Source organism: Globicephala melas, chromosome 1, assembly GCF_963455315.2.
Source record: "Globicephala melas chromosome 1, mGloMel1.2, whole genome shotgun sequence".
NCBI classification, from domain to species: Eukaryota; Metazoa; Chordata; class Mammalia; order Artiodactyla; family Delphinidae; genus Globicephala; species Globicephala melas.
The window spans coordinates 18706846-18715608 of NC_083314.1; the positions used below are offsets into that span (position 1 = coordinate 18706846).

The 8763-nt window shown below is 44.7% G+C and overlaps 1 pseudogene; it reads left to right on the forward strand.

Moving 5' to 3' along the window:
* Window positions 1-1346: 1346 nt before the first annotated feature.
* Window positions 1347-1464, forward strand: LOC115859559 (U6atac minor spliceosomal RNA; annotated as a pseudogene).
* The last annotated feature ends 7299 nt before the right edge of the window (window positions 1465-8763 follow it).

Consider the following 8763-nt stretch of genomic DNA (forward strand, 5'->3'; position numbering starts at 1 on the left):
AGAGTTAGCAAGGCTGAGTAGAGGTGATCTTACTCTTTTCAGACTGTTCTATGGGGTGGAACGGAAGACCTGGGCTCTGTGTGTGTGTGTGTGTGTATGTGTCTGTGTGTCTGTGTGTGTCTGTTAGGTGGAAGGGACGAACCACATCCTGGTACCCTGGCATGTTTGGGTTGGAAGGAATCTTAGACACAAGCTAGTTCACAAACCTCCTCAAGACTGGGGAAAGCTGTGTTGTTGCCTCTGGTAAATGGTCGTACTGGCCTTCAGTTTCCACTTCAAAGTGGTGGTAACATCGCTGTATGGGGCACAAAACGATGAGAAAAAACTACAAAGAAGTCATGACATATGGAGTGTCAAAAAGTGATTATAGTTTTGCTTGTGCTGGGGCTTAGGGGTAATTTTTCTTTCCACAGTTTCCAAGTATATTATTTTTCATAATGAAGAAAATAAATTTGTATTAAAAACAAAACTGTAGCCTCAAAATGTTTCAGTATTTAACAACCACCCTTAAAAAGATGACTTGGCATATTGATAGCATTCTACAAATTGTTTAGAGCCGCACCACCTAACACAGTAACCATTAGCCACGTGGGGCTTCTGAAATGTGGCTGGTCCAGTGGAGATGGATGGTATGTGAGAGATACACACCCGATTTCAAAGACTTAGTGCAAATGAAAGAGTGCAAGATAGCTCAGCAATCATTTTTATAATGATGATGTGATGAAATGATAACAGTTTGGAAATATTGGATTAAAGAAGTTATTTTTAAAAATTTATTTTATTGAAATATAGCTGTTTTATAATGTGTTAATTTCTGCTGTACAGCAGTGATTCAGTTATACATATATATGTGTCTATATTCTTTTTCATATTCTTTTCCATTATGGTTTATTACAGCATATTAAATCTAGTTCCCTGTGCTATACTTTAGGACCTTGTTGTTTATCCATTTGTGTATAATAGTTTGTATCTGTTAATCCCACCCTCCCACTCCATCCCTCCCCCACCCCCCAACCCCCTTGGCAACCACAAGTCTGTACTGTAGATAAGTTCCTATATGCCATATTTTAGATTCCACATATAAGTGATATCATATGGTATTTGTCTTTCTCTTTCTGACTTACTTCACTTAGTATGATCATCTCTGGGTCCGTCCATGTTGTTGCAAATGGAAACAACCTAAATGTCCATCGACAGATGAATGGATACAGAAGGTGTGGTATAGATATACGACAGAATACTACTCAGCCATAAAAATGGATTAGATAAAGTATTAAAATTACTTTCACCTGTTTCTTTTTACCTTTTTAGCATGGCTACCAGAAAATTTAAAATTACATATGTGGGCCTTGTATGAAAGAGAGAAGATATGCATTCCTTTTGACAAGATTGGAGGAGGCCTGGACCACACACATATAGTGAAGGCATTGCCACCTACTTGGTGGCATCTGAACATGGTTTTGAGGAAGGAGAGTGGCTGCTTAATGAGTATGAGGTGTCCTTTTGGGGTGATACAAAGGTTCTGGATCCATATAGGGGTGATGGTTGCACAATATTGTGAATGTCCTAGATATCACTAGGGTAAATTACCACACATACACACACACACACACACACAAATTACAAATGTGGCGTATGTTATACTTCTGTTTTCAGCGGGTGTTTAAAGTAAAGAGGTAGGGAGTATGACTTTGCTTAAAATAGCATCTCCAGAAATAGAGAAAAAAGTGAAAAGAGGCAAGGATGGGCTGAAGACGGCTGGGAGCGGTTGGAACTCTTTTCTCTCTCCCTTTGGTGAAAATATTAGCATGTGTTTCAGTTTCCTGCCACCTTTGCAGTCCCCATCCCCCTACCTCCCCCCCCCCCCAGGCCTCAGCTTCATGCGGTCCCTATCCCTTCACAACACCTTCATCTTATGGTTCCTATCTCTTCACAACGGCCTTCATCTTATTTATCTCATTCCACTTTTCCTCCACACTTGGCATGCTGCCCACTGCAGGGTTTCTCACGTAGATAACTCCTTCCCTAAAATTCCTCACAGTTATGTGGTGTTAGGGAATTAGGGATCCTGAGAGTTGAAAATAAAATAGAACACTCAGAGCCGGCTCAACAAGCCTCCTGCCTCCCAGATATTGTTGATGGAGAAAAATTAAAAGTCTTGTCTGTGCATCTCTGGAATCCAGCTTCTTAGGTGTAAAACCCATGAGGCAAAACTGATGTGTGGTGTCAGAAGTCGGGATGCTGGGTGCTGGGGGCTGGGGGTGAGAGACGGTAGGCAGCGGCCGGGTTGGGGTATAGGAAGGGGCTTCTGGAGGTGGGAAACATTCTCATTTGGGTGCTGATTACCTCAGTACATCCACGTTGTGAAACTTGACTGGGCTGCCGACTTGCGCCCTTTTCCGAATGTGCATCACCCATCCACACACAGCTAAACAAAAAGCAAATCACCCTGTGAGGTGGATACTACTCTGAGTGTTGAGTGAACGGTCCTGGAAGGAGTAAACGCAGTGGGGTGGGGGCGTGTTTCGCGAGGATGTCTGCCGGGGATGCCGTATCCCTTTTCTGTGGGATCTGGATTGACAAGGCCTGTGATATGATGGGGGCCCAGACGGGGAGGCGTCCGGAGGTCCCGCCCCACGACCCTCGGCCTGGAGGTTCGTGAGTGAGTGAGCCACCCACCTTGGTTAACTCACCTGTGTACCTTATCTCTCGTCTCTGCATTTGAGGAGACCGGGGAGGGACGGGTGTGAGGGTGAGTGATCTTACCAAGAGCTGGGTGTTGGCGAAGGAGAGACGTCTAAGGACGGTCACATTCTTGAGGGGGGGGGATTGGAATTCTTCCCCTGCTGTAAATAGACCCCCATGAGGGGAGGAGGGACAGCGCCGGAGCCACCAGGCCCTGTGGTTACCACCTACGGAAATCCTGTGTGTGGGTAAATACAGCCTCAGCAAAGCCTGGAGAAGAGATTGCAGGGGGAGCCGAGGGGGGCTGAGCAGGCTGATGTGGGAGGTTATTAACCAGATAGTGGCGGGAAACCAGAGGCCAGGGGGATTGGGGCCGGAGGAAAACCAGCGGAAACGAGAGAGGAAAAATAAACAACTGAGAGAAGCAACCTCATTTGTTCCCACCACCCTTTTATTTTGTGCCGGGACTGAGGTCTCCTCTTCTGCGGACAACAGGCTGGAGGCTGATTTTTTTTTTTTTTTTTTTTGCGGTACGCGGGTCTCTCACTGTTGTGGCCTCTCCCGTGGCGGAGCACAAGTTCCGGACGCGCAGGCTCAGCGGCCATGGCTCACGGGCCCAGCCGCTCCGCGGCATGTGGGATCTTCCCGGACCGGGGCACGAACCCGTGTCCCCTGCATCGTCAGGCGGACTCTCAACCGCTGCGCCACCAGGGAAGCCCTGGAGGCTGATTTTGAAAACCAGGCCTGGCTCCTGCCTTCTTTCTCTGTACCCACCGGCCCCTGCTCCCCCCGCCCCCCGCAGTGACCTTCCATCCTGAGCCAGCCCCGGGTTGTGTTCCCACACGCTGTCCCCCTGTCCCCTCCTCTGCAAGTGCAAAGCGCCCAGGGCGACATGCCGAGCTGGACACCACCATACCCCACACACCAAGGGCACCGAAGGCTGGGGCCCTGTCGGCGAGCTTCATAACAACGTTTTTGGCCCACAGAGAGGTTTTCCTTTTCTTGATCACAACCGGAGATGATCAGGTTTGATCCCACGCTCAAAGGCTAACGTCCAGGTCCCCCGGCCTGCTGGAAGGCAACACTTCAGTTTCTAACATCCACTGGTTCCCTTGGGAAAACCTCAGCCTTATAAGACAGGCAAGAGGGAACTGGCAGGTGGCCGGGACAATGGCCCTTCCAGGCCCCAGCTCTGGCTTGAGCTGGCTGGGTGATCGGGGGCAGGTTTCCTAAACTTTGTGGGCATTCGTTGAAACAGCCATAAAATAGGTATGAGGATGCTAATACCACATACATCATATGATGATGAAAATGCCTCATGTATATGTGAGGATCTGATAGCAGGTGTGTAAAAAGCACTTTGCAAGCTGCAGAGTTGCCTCCCTGGGGGGTTGTTAGCCAGCGTGCTCTGGGGTGTGTGGACAGAAAGTTGTTACCGAGAACTCACAGAACTTCAGTTTGCAGATGTTTACTTTTACCTTAGAGAATCTTTAAGGAGAATCGATACCCTGGTGAAATCAGCTCACCTCCAACACTTGCCCAGAGCTCGGGCTGTCGAGTTACTTAAGAGAGAAGCAGCTCAACAGAGAACCAAGTCCTTAAGATGGCATTTTGGGGTCACATCTGAAATCACTGGGTTCTCGGTTCACTCGTGAGTGGGGCCTTTCTCTCCTGCTCAGACACATGTCCACACCGGGGAGGGAGCTCCCTCAACTGGGCTCACTTCTTGCATGGCAGTCAGCGCCTTTAGAAGTTATTTCTGCATTGCTTGTTTAGACTCAGTCCAACAAACTCCCTGTCTGCTAAGCCTGCCTCTTTAAGCAGTCTGAAGATGTGATGTGCCAGGGTAGTATGGGGAGGGAGGGGAGGCCAGGAACAGCTGTACTGAAAGCCTCTCTCCTGCTTAGCTGCCCTCTGGATGGTCTCCATAAAGATTATGAGGGATTAGAGGCAGGGAAGATGTCCTAAAGCCTTTCACTAAATACTGATTGAGTGTCTACTATGGGCTCTACACAGTTAGTCATGAGCAAAACAGATACAGACACTGTAGTCATTAGTGGAGCTTACCCTGCAGCAGGAAAGCCTGGCAGAAAGAAACTAATGACACAAATAATTAATTGCAAGTGTGATGAATATTACGATGGGGAATTTCAGGGTCCCAAGGGAACATTTCAGCTGAGCCCTGAAGGATAACTGCCTCAGCACATCCCAAGGGTGTTGGGATGGTTAGGGTTGGATGTGGGGAAAAGCTTTCCCAGCAAAGGGAACCTACGTATGTACATATTCCTCCCTGGGAAGGAACATGTTGCCATATGTGCCATATATAGTCTACCTCCTCCTTCCCCACCGCAAACCCAATCCTACTCATTCTCCTAACATCTTTTTCCTCTGGAATTCTGCAAATATAGTTTCTTCTTTGTATGTCTTGACAGCTTATTTATTTACTTTTTATTTGTTCATTTTTAGCGGGGTATAGTTGTTTCACAATGTTGTGTTAGTTGCTACTGTCTAGCGAAGTGAATCTTCACCAGACTCAGAGAGGCTATGCTTAATTATGAAATTATCCCAATTTGTACCTTTTCTTATTATGCTAGTAAAACTTGCCTATTCCTTCTTGCCTCCCCTTCCCTATTTCTCACATGACTGGCCAAAAGAGAAATCCTAAGAAAACACACACTCCCGGAGTTCGTTACAGTTATTATGACTCAGACAGCTCTGAAGACTAGAATTTAATGGTAGTTTTCTTAACAGTCCTTGGGGACTCGAAGGACTTTTTCCCACCAGCCATTGAAGTTGGATTATAAAAACACATTTCTTTCTTGAAAGAAAAGAAGAAACTCTCTGAATTCAAAGTTCTGATTAGCCTAAAAGCAGAGCACTGGTTCATATTTTTCTATCTCCTCACACCTGCCTTTTCTCCCTCCTTCCCTTTTTCTTGATTTCTCTGGTGAAGGAATAAGTAAAATAGAGCAGGAGTTGACCTTGCTCCCGACCTTGCTGTATGAGTTTGGCCAAGGCACTTCCCCTTTCTCGGCCTCAGTTTCTTCCAGTGCAAAATGCAGTGGTGAATCACAGGAGTCAGGTTTCTTGGAACTCTAGCAATCCTTACTTCTCCTGAAAGAACCTTAACAAATGGGCACTACATTCAGCAGCTCCAAGTCCCCTATGGAAACCCAGGGCTGATTGAAAATCTCCTTTCTCTATATTTAAAATAGAGAACCAACAAGGACCTACTGTATAGCACAGGGAACTCTGTTCAACATTCTGTAATAACCTAAGTGGGAAAAGAATTTGAAAAAGAATAGGTACATGTATATGTAAAACTGAATCACTTTGCTGTACACCTGAAACTAGCACAACATTGCTAAGCATCTATACTCCAATATAAAATAAAAACTTAAAAAATATACCAAAAAACCTACCACTTGTTAAGTTTGGAGTATAGTATTAAAGAAGGACAGCCATAATTATCTGAAAAGTCTATTAAAATACTCCTCCCTTTTCTGATTCCATCTCTGTATGAGTCTACTTCCTTCTTATACTTCAATCAAAACAACGTATCACTATAGACTGAATACAGAAACAAACACCAGCTGTCTTCTATTAAGCTAAACATAAAGATATTTGCAGAAATGTAAAATAATGCCACTCTTATCACTAAAGTTTTTGTTTTAGGAAATATAATTTTGTAAAAATACGTTTTTCATGTTACCATATAATGGGCTTATTACCATATAATGGGCTTATTATTGCTTTTTGAATGACTTAATAAATGTATTTTTAAATTTTTTTACAGGAGAAATATGCAGTATATTCAGTTCACAAAGGAATTCTATTTTACATCGTCTTTTCTTTTTTAAAAGTTTTTATTGGAGCATAATTTCTTTACAATGTTGTGTTAGTTTCTACTATATAGCAAAGTGAATCATCTATAAATATACATATATCCCCTCTTTTTTGGATTTCCTTCCCGTTTAGGTCACCACAGAGCACTGAGTAGAGTTCCCTGTGCTATACAGTAGGTTCTCAATAGTTATCTATTTATACATAGTATCAATAGTGTGTGTATGTCTGGGATTGAAATATATACACTATTGATACTATGTATAAGATAAGTAAATAAATGTATTTTTTAATTTCTCAAAAAAAAAGAAAATCTCCTTTCTCAGGAGGGAAACCAGAGGCCTGGCCACCTCGTCCTCAGCCATCACCTAGCCAGAGCTTCCACCTTTAGTATTTAGGATCTCCTCCCCCCAGGCCGGCCTCCCTCTCTTCAGCTGCACGTGCTGCGCTTCCGAAGGCCCCTAGAACTCCAGAAATCCTTCCCTGGTTCCCTCAGCTATACCTGCTATATTCTCCACTCCTGTGAATGTCAGGACCCAGAATCAAATGCTTCCAGGAGCCAAGTCAGCAGCACACGTGAGAGTAGATGTCTGGGTGAGGTGCACAGGCTCACGCAGTATGACAGGTGGGGACACGGCCACCTCAGGGCTTGTGCTCAATAGGAAAATATAGGTCCCACCCAGTGCCAACCAGTCAGTATTCTGGAATAAGTGTGCAGTGTTGCCAGATATTCTGCTGATCTTTGAAGAGAAGTCCAACATCATATTTTAAAGTCCAATGTAGTACAAAGTTTTTAAAAATCACGATATGGGCCAAAGACAAAAGTCTGGGTCAGACTGAACCTGTGGCTGCTGGTTTGCTACCTGTGTGTGTAGGCAAAGTACTGGATCCTTTATACATTCTACATGGTATTTACAAAACCTGAAATACTTATCTATGCATTCATTCATTTGATAATTATCTGTCACCTCTTGTGAGCTGGTACTACACAGGGAGCTAGGGAAAACAGGTAACTGAGATGCAACATATTCGTAAATAAGGAATGCCAGCATGATGTGATCCGTGTCCGGCTGGGTCTACCTCTCCTCTCCTCCCACAGCCTATCTGTGGATCCTGTGCTTACCTCCATCATGGCACTGATCACACTGGAAATTCACGGTTTGCTGTGCTGTGTCTTTCTAGCTTCCTGAGGTCCTGCCTACCTGCTACCTGAACCATATACTTCAGTTCTGTACCCCCAGCATCTAACAGAACCTGACACATCGTAGCAACTCCAGAAAAGCATAATGACTGACAAGTGAGTGAGCAGCCCACTAATTGAGTGTCATTCAGGGTGGTGAAGGCAAAGGAGGGTCTCCCTGTGCCCAGCTTCTATCTTCCCCCTCAACCCCGGCTTTGGAAACCCTTTTGTCAAAAAAAGCACAAATGCTAATTGTTCCAAATTAGGCTAATTTACTTCTACCCTTTACCCACCATCCCCATGCCAAGAAAAAAATAATGTAGGGCTTCCCTGGTGGCACAGTGGTTGAGAGTCCGCCTGCCGATGCAGGGGACACAGGTTCGTGCCCCGGTCCGGGAAGATCCCACATGCTGCGAAGCGGCTGGGCCCGTGAGTCATGGCCGCTGAGCGTGCGCGTCCGGAGCCTGTGCTCCGCCATGGGAGAGGCCACAACAGTGAGAGGCCCGCGTACCACAAAAAAAAAAAAAAAAAAAAATCATTTTCCTCTGGGATTAAAAGCTTGCTTGATGGACTATATTTATCACGCAGTGAATTTCATTGTCTTATTCAGAATTTCCACTTCCTATAGTTGATTTCTTTTGGCCCATGACTGTCATATTTCTTATAAGGCTAGTATATTGAATTTTAACCATTAGCACTCATTTATTAAAAACAAAATACAAATAAAATTGCAACCAATCAAACAAAACTTGGTAAATAGCAAGCCCATGTTTTCCTTTTAAATTTCTTTAAGATCAGAGAAGTGTTTTAAAAGTTGCTAATGAGGCTTCCACACTTTTTAAAGAAATGTCTTGGAGCAATCCCACAATTTGGAGTTTCCTAAATAAGGTGACAATTAAATACTTTGGAAGCTTTCCTATTCCAGCTAGCAAAGGGTGCCAGCTTCCATTCAGAGCCCAAACTGGAGAAGTGAGAGGAAGTTGATGGATGCCAGAACCTAAGAGAGAAACTGTAGTGACAGACAGGGTGTGATGATTAATTTTACGTGTCAACTT